The 14,772-nt window shown below is 31.0% G+C and overlaps 1 pseudogene across 1 annotated transcript in view; it reads right to left on the minus strand.

The window, feature by feature from the left end:
- The window catches only part of LOC149788628 (uncharacterized), a 140,111-nt pseudogene that overhangs the window by 63,612 nt on the left and 61,727 nt on the right, over nucleotides 1-14,772 (minus strand). Inside the window, exons 6-11 of the transcript XR_016424184.1 lie at nucleotides 13,966-14,079; nucleotides 7,269-7,272; nucleotides 6,726-6,748; nucleotides 5,970-6,075; nucleotides 4,275-4,362; nucleotides 849-938 (exon numbers count right to left, since the gene is read on the minus strand). The product of XR_016424184.1 is annotated as an uncharacterized LOC149788628 (transcript). The remainder of the gene's footprint in view (nucleotides 1-848; nucleotides 939-4,274; nucleotides 4,363-5,969; nucleotides 6,076-6,725; nucleotides 6,749-7,268; nucleotides 7,273-13,965; nucleotides 14,080-14,772) is intronic.

Here is a 14,772-nt window from a genome sequence, read left to right on the forward strand (position 1 = left end):
TAAAGAATATGTTCTCACACATACACACACACATACATTATATACTGCATAGGTGAAAAAAACAGGAGGTTGGACTGTGTCTCTTCAGTAACTCATATTATTTAGGATTTCATTAATCAATATGTCAGGTGATTTCTAATTTCTTGCAACAATCAGGTAAAGATCTGTAAGTTTTCTCAATGACAACCAAAATCAAACCAAAAGAAAGAGGTAACCCACCTCCTTTCATAGTGTGGCCTCTGCCTTTTAAATGAAAATCATTTTTAAGGTATGAAGGGATTGTTAAACTCTAAAAACTTATGACAGCAGATGAATTTTGTCATTTCCATGCATGAATTCTAATCACCTTTCTAAATGGTACAATAACATTTATACTTGTTCATTTGGCTTGATTAAGATATGATGCCTTGTGCAAGATGAAGACTGGTTCATTAAGAAAACAAATATTGTATTTAATCTTCAATTAATTCAGAAAATAACTGAACATCTACATCAACTGAAGTAATTTTGTTCAATCAATAAACATAAAACTATTAAGTACATTTGAATTGTGATATCATATTTGATGAAATCAGGGCTACATTTTCTATGTTAACTAAAAGCAAAGAAGAAAATTCAGTTGGTGAAATTCCATACCATGTTCAGCTTTATACAGAACTAAACTCAAACACTGTAGACATTTGCAACTATCAGTATACACACCAACTTCAGCTTAATCCCAGGTAAAAAAAAAACTATAATGCCATACACCAATACATTGTATCATTATTTACTGCAACAACAACAACAAAAATTGTAATGCAAATTACCTATACATTTATCATGTTCTACTGATAGATGCTGCTCACCTAGAAGCAAAGACAATCCTGAATGGCTGCAAATACTTCTCAAAGTCTTCAATTACCTGTATCTGTGCCCTGGTCTGTATGGAGCCTGCCCTGATAATGAACAGATACAGAAAGATAATAGTTTGGTTTGGTTTGATGCTTTATGGCACAGCAACACAAGTAGGTTATTTAGTGCTAAAGCAAATGGAGTAAAGGGCCTTGCCCAAGAACACACCAAGGTAGCTGACCCAGGGTGGTCCGATGGTAGGATTCATACCTACAACCTAATCCATTTGTGAGTCCAGCACAATAACGACTGAGTCACCATGGCTCCAAAGATACTAGTAAATCCACAAGTAATTTACAAAAATAACTTTTAAAGATCTGTGGTGAACACCTTACTTTCTATTTTCCAAAGTATATCACATGATAAAATTCTCAAGTTCTGATTAACTAATAATTGATGTAGAAATTTATTTTAGAATATCATATAACATCACAATATATTATATGAAATACTAAATCTGCTATTGCTTTCTCCATTGGGAACTTGTATCTTACCATGTTGACTTGTGGGATACAGTACCATTACCTTTAGCTCAGCACTGCAGCCACCCAACAACACTATAGGACAGTTGCCATGGAAGATGTCAATAACAGAATAGTATATATTATTTCATGATGCTAATAAGATGCAACTACTGGGTGTTTTTGTGTTATTGTATAAGGGTTTGCCTGTGAAGAAAACAAGTCATCTAGAGAAGATATATTTCCCTTACGCTATGTCTATGTAAAGATGCCTACTGAAAGTTAACCAATGCTTCAGTGTTTCAATATGAACACTAGTTATGCCAGTACCTTATGGTGCAGCATTCTCAATTATTATACTAGTTATGGTACACTTTGTTTCCATAACAGTCCAAAAAATATTGAAGATGGACAGTTCTAAGTATGAAAATACATCTCTACACCAATTGCTCAAAGTGTGCTAAGTTAGACTGAAATATATGGACCAGTTTGAGAGTTTTGCCTTAAAATGACAATCTGTATGTACAGACTGCCATTACAATAGCTATATCTCCCTATAATACATACCCTAGGGATTACAAAACCAATTAGATGGAGTAATCTACATCACATGCCCTACCAAATTGTCTGCTAGGAGACATAATGACTTGTTTAAGATTTAACACATAGGCAATTCATATGTACATGATATATAGTTCATTCGAATGTGCATAATGTATAGGCAATTCATATGTACATGATATATATGTAATTCATATGTACATATATGTAGTCAAGTCATATGTACATAATATATAGTCAACTCATATGTACATAATATATAGGTAATTTATATGTACATAATACATAGTCAATTCATATGTACATACTATATAGGTAATTCATCTGTACATAATATGTAGTCAATTCATATGTACATAATATATAGTCAATTCATATGTACATAATGTATAGTCAATTCATATGTACATAATATATAGTCAATTCATATGTACATAATATATAGGTAATTCATCTGTACATAATATATAGTCAATTCATATGTACATAATGTATAGGCCATTCATATGTACATAATATATAGTCAATTCATATGTACATAATGTATAGACCATTCATATGTACATAATATATAGTCAATTCATATGTACATAATGTATAGGCCATTCATATGTACATAATATATAGGTAATTCATCTGTACATAATATGTAGTCAATTCATATGTACATAATATATAGTCAATTCATCTGTACATAATGTATAGTCAATTCATATGTACATAATATATAGGTAATTCATATGTACATAATGTATAGGCAGTTCATATGTACATAATATATAGGTAATTCATATGTAAATAATGTATAGGCAATTCATATGTACATAATATGTAGGCAATTCATGTGTACATAATATATAGGTAATTCATATGTACATAAAATATAGTCAATTCATATGTACATAATATATAGGCATTTCATGTGTACATAATATATAGGCAATTCATATGTAAATGTATAGGCAATTCATATGTACATAATATGTAGGCAATTCATATGTACATAATACATAGGTAATTCATATGTACATAATATATAGGTAATTCATATGTACACAATACATAGGTAATTCATATGTACATAATGTATAGGCAATTCATATGTACATAATATATAGGTAATTCATATGTACATAACATGTAGTCAATTCGTATATACATAATATATAGTCAATTCATATGTACATAATATATAGGTAATTCATATGTACATAATGTATAGGCAATTCATATGTGCATAATATATAGGTAATTCATATGTAAATAATGTATAGACAATTCATATATATGTATATAATATGTAGGCAATTCATATGTACATAATATATAGGTAATTCATATGTATGTAATATATAGGTAATTCATATGTACATAATGTATAGGCAATTCATATGTACATAATATATAGGTAATTCATATGTACATAATATGTAGTCAATTCATATGTACATAATATATAGTCAATTCATATGTACATAATATATAGGCATTTCATATGTACATAATATATAGGTAATTCATATGTAAATAATGTATAGGCAATTCACACGTACATAATATGTAGGCAATTCATATGTACATAATATATGGACAGTTCATATGTACATAATATATAGGTAATTCATATGTACATAATATGTAGTCAATTCATATGTACATAATATATAGTCAATTCATATGTACATAATATATAGGTAATTCATATGTACATAATATGTAGTCAATTCATATGTACATAATATATAGTCAATTCATATGTACATAATATATAGGCATTTCATATGTACATAATGTATAGTCAATTCATATGTACATAATATATAGGCATTTCATATGTACGTGATATATAGGTAATTCATATGTACATAATATATAGGTAATTCAATGTACATAATGTATAGGCCATTCATATGTACATGATTTATAGGTAATTCATATGTACATGATATATAGGTAATTCATATGTACATCATCTACACAGAAGTGATAGACATGACAACTTTTGCTGTAAAATTTTAAGTTTGATTAGTGGATATATGCTGAATAGATGAACAGATAAAAATGTAAAAATACTTAACAGAAGAATTTTGAATAGCAAATGGCAAATATACACAAAGTGTCTAAAATCTGTGCAAAATTTCATTGAAATATCTGAAACAGTATTGGAGTTCTGCCCCAGAAATGAAAATGTGGATAATGGTTGAATGGATGAACAGACAAATGAAATTTAGTTAAAGGTTAAAAGAAAACTGAAGTGATTGATATAAAGCATATGCATATTCCATATAAATTAAATTAACAAAGGCAGAATCTATACAACTAATAGTTACATCATTTCATAAATTATACTCAACTCACCTCTTTTCTCGTACATAGTGTATTGCATCTCTCCAATTCATTCTGTTGGTAAATATCAGATAACAGGCAATAATAACTCCAGTTCTTCCTATAATTATGAAAACAAAATAGTTTTGGATGTCACATTTTAAAACTGGAAATTCTAGTGTTGCTTGTATGCCCATTGGTCAACAATCAAGAAATTCTAGTGCTGCTTGTATGCCCATTGGTAAAAAAACAAGAAATTTTAGTGTTGTATGTATATCCACAGGTCAACAATCAAGAAATTCTAGTGATACTTTTACTAAACTAAAGTCTTGTGTGTAAAAAGATGATGAATACTGTATCATTTGTACTAAACTAATGCCTTATGTGTAAAAAGATGATTAATACTGTATCATTTGTACTAAACTAATGCCTTGTGTGTAAAAAGATGATTAATACTGTATCATTTGTACTAAACTAATGCCTTGTGTGTAAAAAGATGATGAATACTGTATCATTTGTACTAAACTAATGCCTTGTGTGTAAAAAGATGATTAATACTGTATCATTTGTACTAATTCTTATGTGTAAAAAGATGATGAATACTGTATCATTTGTACTAAACTAAAGTCTTGTGTGTAAAAAGATGATTAATACTGTATCATTTGTACCTAAACTAATGCCTTGTGTGTAAAAAGATGATTAATACTGTATCATTTGTACTAAACTAATGCCTTGTGTGTAAAAAGATGATTAATATTGTATCATTTATACTTAAAATAAAAACTCAAGCAAATTATATGAGGAGTAATGCATGCAAAAGCCAACAAAAAATTCAAGATTTGTTTCATAAATAAAAATTCAAACAAAAAACTACAATAACCAAAATGTTTGACTGATAAACCTTTGAATTCCTTGGTTCCATTTACTGAGTGATATCATGTCATACTCTGTGATATCACTGTATACTTTACTGAGGGATGTTCCATTTAAACATACATGGCACCCAGGCAAAACAGTCTTTAAGAAATATATGCCAGGGTACTTTTATTTCATAGAGTTCTTATTAAAATATAAGAATAATCTATATGCACCTATGGGTCAGTGCCCCACATCAGAAGTAACTTCCCTGGGTTCCAGGAGTATGTTTAACTAGAACAGCCCTGATATCATATCATACTTTATGATACAGTATATTACTGCATAGTGATATTATGGCATTCATTGTGATATCATGTCATACTTTTTGAAACAGTATATCATTGCATACTTTGTAATATAATGTATACTTTTGTGAAACAGTATAATTACTTTGTGAAACAGTATATCACTGCATACTTTGTGATATAATGTCATACTTTGTGAAACAGTATATCATTGCATACTTTGTGATATCATGTCATACTTTGTGAAACAGTATATCATTGCATACTTTGTGATATAATGTCATGCTTTGTGAAACAGTATATCATTGCATAATTTATGATGTCATATACTTTTTGAAACAGTATATCATGGCTGGCATACTTTTATGATGGCACTGTATACTCATATCACAATTTTCTTTTGTCTCTTCATTCATAAATTTATCAGTCATATGCTCCAAAATAGGACAGGTAAACTTATCTCCAAATTATGAGAGAAAAAAAGTCATTTAAAATACCTAATGAAAACAATGAAAATTGGTTACTGCTCTTAAAATGTAAGATTGTCTCTAAAATAACTACAGACCCCTCCCTGCATGACAGTGTACTGCTATTTTCCCCTCACTGAGAGAGAACTGCATCACCTTCACCATGTCCATAATTTTACTAAGGGAGGCAACTCATAATCTGGCCTGAAAAAGTGACAGTGCACCTTGCATAATCATGAGGAATAAATCATACCACAACAACAAAAAACTTAAGTTTAAAATACATTTTCTACAAAGCTTAGAAGTTACCCTTTTATTGACTGCTTGAGTAGGTGTCCACTACAAAAATGGTCAAAGGATTGTGTCTTGTATGCTATAGTATCAGAAAATAAACTTGTGAAATATTTTTGTTAAATTGCTTTTTAATCACAAAGAGAACAAATAACCAATAAAAATGACCTTCTGACAAAATATATCCCTCGACAACTGACTATAAGATATAGAACACATGTAAAAAAAGAGGGATATATTCTTGATAAATTATTATTAAATCTACATATGAAAACATGTACTAATTGCTTACAACGAAGACAGATGCACAGAATCTGCAACAGTCTGCATAATTTTAGACAACTTTTTATGACAGAGGATTATATATTTGTTGTCTCTAACTGTTATCAGATTACATTATTATTTTTAAAAAATTAACTGCTTAGCAACTTCAAGATATTTAATGTTTTAACGCCCCATTGCATATTTAAAAACAAACCTCATATGTGTGCTTAGGTCAGTAACATTTCATCTGGGTCAATTAAAATCCTATCAAAATAATACTGTTTTGATTTTATACTTACCAGCCATAATTATAGAAGAAAAACTGAAAAATAAATAATGACATTACTCAAACATATTTACAGTAACAGTAAATCTATTCATAGATGTAGCCAATATGAGAAATTCAGGTTGACAAATTCACATAAGCAATTCATTAAATCTGCACAGCTTCTAGAAAAATAACAAATATCTCTTTAATTCTTTCAGGTCACCACAGCAGTAACTTCTAACTCTAAGAATTTCTCTACTTCCGGATACCATGTAATACAAAGTTTTACATACCAGAAACAAAAACAACCATTTATTATTTATTCAATTCATCAAATTCAAATACAACTGTAATGAGAAAAAATAGCCAATAAATTGAGTTTCAGTAAGTGTATCACCCGACCAGTAAAATCCTTGATTCTATCTTCAATTTTTCCAATAAACTTGAGTTTTCTTTGTGCTATTGATATTGTTCTGCAATATTATATTTTTCACCAAAGCATATGTACAACAGTGTCACATACTGAAGCAAATTCATGTGAAGAGTGTTAAAACAAGTGACATTCTCCACAAACATTGCTAAAAGAGATTGTCTAATGAAAAGCATGCCAAGACAAGTATTTTTTAATATATCAATGTCAACATGCTTTTCAAAAGTAATATTTCGAATTAAATGAAACATGTCACTATGAAGGAGCATGCTTCAGTGTTTCGATCTTGAGTTTCAACTAGATTAATGGTGAGCAATTTACTCATGTAAATATAACACTGTCTCACCATCACCCCACCCCTACCACAATGACAGAAATGTGCCTATAGCCAAAAGAGTCTATAGTCATTCTGAACAATGATTAGTCGTCATGCATATCTTTTTATGATGACCACAATATATGATGTTTCACAGCAATCTATTGAAAACTGCAATAATAGTTGCATTCACAAACTCATGTAAATTACTATATTTAGTATCAATAGGGACTTGAACTCTTAAAAAAAAATTCAGGATATGCATGTTTCAGTTGATGCCACTAAAATACTTGTGTTCATTAGTACTTTCAAGACTGGACTATTGTAACTCAATTCTGTCTGGTTCATCTCAATATCTGCTCCAGAAACTTCAAAAAGTTCAAAACACAGCTGCTCGGATCATACTTAGAGTACCATGATCAGAGCACACCTCCCTGCTGTTCTATACCCTACAATGGCTATCCATTCGATCCAGAATCAAACACAAAATTTGTTCTCTATGCTACGTTTCACTGTCGGACTCTAGTCCAACATACCTATCCGACCTCACCCATGTGTACACACACCAGCAAGATACTTATGCTCCTCTACTGACAATCGTATACTCATTATTCCCACGATGTAAACAAAGTCATATAGACAGCGTTCTTTTGCATACCAGGGCCCAGCAACGTGGAATGAATTGCCCACTGAACTTAGACACAAAGACACAGTGATCACATTCATGAGGGCTCTCAAAACTCACTTATTTCGACTGCAAGAACAAACTTAAAGACCTAATAAGATTAAATCTTACCTGCATTCAGCAAAAGGACAATAAGGACATAACTCAAACAAAAATAGCAAAAGCATCAATAAATAAAATACAGATGTTAACATTTTTACAAAGGTATAATATTTCTTCCAAATAAATCATGTTTCTGTAAATCTGGGATATTAATGGGATTTTTACATTTAAGGTTTGTAAGGATTTCAGTGTGGAAAAAGAATTAAAGATGATGGAATTTGTTTTTTGATAGGTTTTGATGATCTGCTCACAAATTTGAATGTGACTGTAATTTCTACTCTAAAAATAGAGGTTATTCAGAAAACCAGATCAAGATGGTGTCATGTGGTGTTGCACTGGCAGCTATGACCTTAACTTCATCTTTTGAACTGTCTGCAATCAGGGCCATATGACCAAGCTCTCATTTCACATACTCTTTGGATTACATTTATGACTTTTCAAGGCCTGTTATTTTTTAAAGCTTTTGTTTAACTTAACTTACCCACCTTTAAAGGTGAATTTTGAAACATATTTTACTGTATCAATACTGAGTCCATCATTCAAATTAGAAAATAAAGTGTTAAAAGTTTATTTCTGAAATATAAACATCAAAATATAAAATAGTGAGACTTTCAACAAGGGAGACAAACAATATGATGCTGTGAGATATATCCATATCCTGAGGATCAGTTTCAGAGAGGGTGGTAGCCACCTTAATTCAGAAATATCAATCTTTCAAAATATTGGAAAATATTTTGACTAGTGTGTTTAAAAGTTTTAATATGGTATTGATTAATTTAAGAGTTTTTTTAAAAAGGGTTTCATACATTTGTTTTCATTTTTGCCAATGAATGTCTTTACCATATTCCATACTGATTTAATACAGAAGATAAGTTCAACCTGGAGATATGAGATCTCCATCTTTTCCTCTTGGTATCCCTGGTGGTATAATCAGATTTAGCTTGGTATATATGGCATTTTAGCTTGGTATGTATGGTATTTTAGCTTGGTGTATATATATATATATATATATATATATATATATATATATATATATATATATATATATATATATATATATATATATATATATATATATATATATATGTATATATATATATGGTAGTTTAGCTTAGTATATATGGTACTTTAGCTTTGTATATATGATATTTTAACTTGGTGTGTATGGCATTTAATTTGGTATATATGGTCTTTTAGTTTGGTATATATGGTAATTTAGCTTTGTGTATATATTTTAACTTGGTATATATGGTATTTTAGCTTGGTTGTATATTTTAGATTGGTATATAATATATTTTAGCTTGGTATATATATTATTTTAAATCAGTATATATGGTATTTTAGCTTGGTATATATGGTAATTCAGTTATATATATATATATATATATATATATATATATATATATATATATATATATATATATATGTGGTACTTTAGCTTTGTACATATGACATTTTAACTTGCTATATATGGTATTTATTTTGGTATATATGGTATTTTAGCTTGGTATGAAAGATATTTTAGCTTGGTATATATGGTATTTTAGCTTGGTATATATGATATTTTAGCTTGGTATATATTATATTTTAGCTTGGTACATATGGTCTTTTAGCTTGGTATATATGATAATTTAGCTTGGTATATCTTATATTTTAGCTTGGTATACATGTCATTTTAGCTTGGTATACATGGCATTTTAGCTTGGCATGAATGATATTTTAGTTTGGTATATATTGTATTTTAGCTTGGTATATATAGTATTTATGGTACTTTAGCTTGGTATATATATTTTAGCTTAGTATATACACAGTAATCTGACATGATATATGTGATATTTTAGCTTGGCATATATGGTATTCTAACTTGGTGTATATATATTTTAGCTTGGTATATGTGGTATTTTAGCTTGGTACATATGGTAATTTAGCTTGGCATTTATTTGTTATTCTAACTTGGTACAGATGATATTTTAGTTTGTTATATATATGGTATTCTGACTTGGTATATATGGTATTTTAGTTTGGTATATATGATATTATAGCTTGGTGTATGTGTATTTTAGCTTAGTATATATGGTATTCTAACTTGGTACATATGGTATCTACTCAGATTTTCAGCTATTGGATTGGCATTGTAATCTCCAATGATCCTTTTGGTTCCCTGTTGATTTGTTTGCAAGCATTAAACAATGGTTTGTTTACATGTTTAGGAATTGCCAGAGCTGGTATTGTATGCCCAGTAACATCAAGAAGCATTTTAGTAAGTAAGTGTATTGGATGCACCACATTTTGAAAATCATCAGGTGTTAAATTTGATTCACAGATGCAATGAAAGGTTTCCTAATCTGCCTTATTAAATTTTCATCTCTGACCTTGAAGTTTATAAGTATTACCTGATAAATATATTGGGAAGTGGTTCTGCTGAGTTCATCACCAAAGTCCCCAGAGAAGTCAAGTAAAAGTGATGAATGGCAGATGATAAGATCAAAGGACAAGCAAACACCTGTGGCATAATGCAGGTAGGTATATAATTTATCATTAAAAAGGCAATAATTATGTTTGGGAACAAAGTCCTCCTTTTTCTTTCCTCTCTCGATAATATCTTTGCAGCTTCAAAGTGTGTGTGGCTGTTCAAGTCACCAAAGTGCTGGTATCTATTCAATCTGTCAGAGCAAAGTGCTTAAGGAAAAATGTACGGTACTGAGCAAAATATAGGAGTTTTGTGCATGGACTCTTAATGGCTACATCCTGCAATGTAATATTGACATAAATGATGATCTGAAGAGTTTTATTTTTTTCTGATGATTTACATTCTTCCTCTGACCTATAACTATATATATGTAGTTTTATTCAGAAAGGTCTACAGACAGTTATTGGGTCATGTTCTATCAACAGACCAATTACTTTATCCTTACATTCTATAATGGTGTCAGATGTATGTATTGATGCTGTGAAAGTATGGGACTTTTAAGTCGTTTCCCTAACATGATATCAGGGGAATTAACATTTTCTAGACTTCCAAAGTTATCAATGAGCTAAGGTCAATGAAAGGACTGTCTGATCCTTCCAAAAGTCAAGGAGATTTTTTAAATTCAATCTTTGTTCAGTTTCAATCATTTATCATTACTGTAGCCAGTGGTTATAAAAAAAGTATTTGTTGTCTTACCATGAACATTTTGCTATCATTCATGGATTATGCATGTTTTCAGCATTATCTAAGATGAGTCTGCAAGTTGTTGATTGCAATTAGAATAATATTCTTCTCAGATATGTTTCCACATATATAACATTACAGTAGTCCAAGTGTAACTGTATATAATTTTTGTAATATATTAATGTATGTTTAGTTGATAGATATGGTCTTATCTTGCTTAAAAACCACAGTCAACATTAACTGACTTCATGACATACGCCTTGAATATGTTCACTCAACCATCAACCATCATCCCTAAGATTTTTGTAACGTGTAACTATCTGTAAAAATATTTCATTCCACTTAAGTTTCAAATTGTTGTTTTCCAATTTTGCTGTCTTTTGCTGAGTAGTAATCATTAATGCTTTAACCGTGTTTGTGTTTATTTTAATATTATTCTCCTTCCCCCATGAATCTAATCTAGGTTACCTGAAGGTACACATCTAGTATGAATTTAGCCATCTGAAATCTGAGAGAATAGTGTTATCTGCATATAGGTCATTTCCTAATTTTCCTAGGCAGATCATATATGAAAATGAGAAAGAGGAGTGGACCGAGGATTGATCCCTGTTGTACTCCATGTATAACAGGTTCTTCTTTAGAAAAACTGCTACTGTTTTGACACACTATTTTTTCTTTGTTGGATATGTTGTAAACCAACTCAATTTAGTGATAAGGATATTCTGATCAATAAAAAGTCTAAAACTTTTGATTAAGGGTAGTAAACCATATATTTATTGTTGAGACCAAAGCTATCTCACAGGAGTGGTTTTCTCTTAACCGTATTTGGGTTTGGTGAAGTAAGTAATACGTTGACAGGTACGTCAAGATGCTGTCATGAATATGTTTTTAGAGTAGTTTTGACATAGCTGTTATTTAAGAGTCTGTAATTACTGACATTTTCTTTGCTGCCAGACATGTGAATGGAGGCAAATTTTGCCAAGTTCCGTGTCTTGAGGAAACACTGAGGTGGATATGCCTATATTATGTAAACCAAGACATTAGATAATATATTTTTTGCAACATCAGGAGACATGGTCCAATGTATCAAGGCCTGCTGTTTTTGTTGTCTCAATTCTTTGAAAGAGTTTTAGAACTTGTTCATATGTAACTGTGGAGAATGAATATTCTGTGTTGGCTGGAATATTGTCTGAACAGAAATTTCTTACTTTAACATGATAAAATTTTATAATGGGTTACTAAATTCTGGAAACTATGCTAAGAAAAAATTTATTAAATTTGTTTGCTATTTCAACATCTTCATCAATAACCAGGCCTTCCTGGACCATGCTATTTGATTTTGGATCTCACTGTAATCCGGGGTGATTTTATGGAATGTGTTTACCTACACCAACTTTGTTATAAGCTTTCCACATTGATTTCTTATTTCAATTATTTTTCTAAAGCTAACTGATGGAAATTCTTCCTTGCCCCACTGATCATTTAGGTTACAACATTTATCCATATTCTGTAATGTGCTTGTTGACCAACAGATCTGAAATAACCAAGAGTTTTCACAGCATCTAGCATGTCTGCAGTTAACCAATCAGGTTGAAAGTCCTTTTTATTCTGTGTTCTAAAAGGAGGTGTATTTATCTAATGGGTCAATATATGAAAACCATCATCTACGTATTTTATCTGATGTATTTTCTTCTCATGCTTCCTCTTAGGGCAGTCTCTGAAGCAAGAGAAGTGGTTGTCTTAGAAATCTGCACAAGATGATCCATCATGGCAATTATACCCAAATTGGGGTGTGTGATGGTTTCCTCTTACCGCCATCTTTGTTGTGATCAAATTTCTGGCAGTAATAATACTACTGGGGATTGGCAATGAACATGCCATTCTGGCAAATATTGATTTGTTTCACTTGGGAAATGTTTGGGATCTGAGATATTTTACTCAGGTGAAGTGACTTCTCCCTCCTGTCTAAATGATTTATGGTGGGGTTACGTTGTTCGCTTTCCATACATGCTGAACCAATATTTTATGGACAAGGATGATGATTTCACCTGAATGTTATTCCAAACTTAAATAAGCCCATCATAAACCTGAAAAAAGATTGTTGCTAGATTAATTACCATGGATATTGGCTTAGATAGCAAACAATGCAAAATGCATGGCTAGACATATACAATACAGTCAGTCTTGATTCTAAAACATTTTTGTTAAATTTTGACTATGAAACGGTTCAACAATGTTGACATTGTTTAACTTTATTTGACTAAATATAAAGCTAAAACACAAAACTTTGTGAATTCGAATACATTATATGCTTCTTTTTCATTTAAAGCTGAACAATTTTTAAAGAGGAGGGTGGGGCAGAATGTCTCTACAATTAAACAGTTTTAGATTCCTTATTTAAGAGAAAGGATTGTTTCACTCTATTATATTAAGGGCACATGGTTAGGGCCAGCAAGTCAGTAAACACCTTTTTTTACAGCAACTTAGGCCAGGAAATTCTTTTATTTTTCAATTCAAAGAACTACCACTGCCCACTGCCACCTCCCAATAATCCAGTTGTATTTATGCCTTCTATTTACTTTGCTCATCCATGAATGCCTGTGGGTTGTAGGAGAAACCACTGGGGTCCAGCTTATTTGGTCCACAGTCTGCATGCTCTCCTGGGGTCTGAAGGTTCAGGATACTCTGGATACCCTGTCTGCAGATAAATAAATTAAGATAAGTAGAATGATAAATCTAATGTCCTGTGTGGTTTCGTTTTTAACATGCAGTGTGAACTTACCAGCAGAAAAAGATTTTCCAAGGTAAAGAGTGTTTGTAAAACCACATATTCCCAAACTTCCCCAATTTCTTCAACGTACTAAATCGATGACCTCACAGAAGAATCTTTTGGGTTGGAGGGTGGCTAAGTATAGACCAATAAGAGAATGTTGCTTGCGTATCTGAATTCTTCTTTTCATGACCAGTGAGTGTATATATGTTTAAAGAATGGGGACGTATATAGCTTTTAACCTATGACATATCTGGGCCACAACTGTATGCCCCCTGGGCATGACCCAGCTGTCTCATTGAAACCTCATGAGACATATGTTGATGCATAGATCATGACCTAGGAGTCTCTTTGAAAATGCCATGAGATATGTGCTGAAAAACTGGTTATGACCCAGAAGTCTCAATGAAAACCTCATGAGATAGTCTTGACACATCGTTCATGACTCAGAAGTCTCATTAAAAACTACAGTTTTTGTGATAACACTAAGGCCATTACTTGGAAGTCTTACTAAAAACCAACATGATTTTGAACAAGAAGTGTCAATGAAAATCACATTAGATACCAGCTGACACACAGGTCATCACCCAGGAGTCTCAATAGGACTATAGGACCCGACAC

Source organism: Sinohyriopsis cumingii, chromosome 11 (genome assembly GCF_028554795.1).
Source record: "Sinohyriopsis cumingii isolate HCF-2022 chromosome 11, ASM2855479v2, whole genome shotgun sequence".
Classification (NCBI taxonomy): domain Eukaryota; kingdom Metazoa; phylum Mollusca; class Bivalvia; order Unionida; family Unionidae; genus Sinohyriopsis; species Sinohyriopsis cumingii.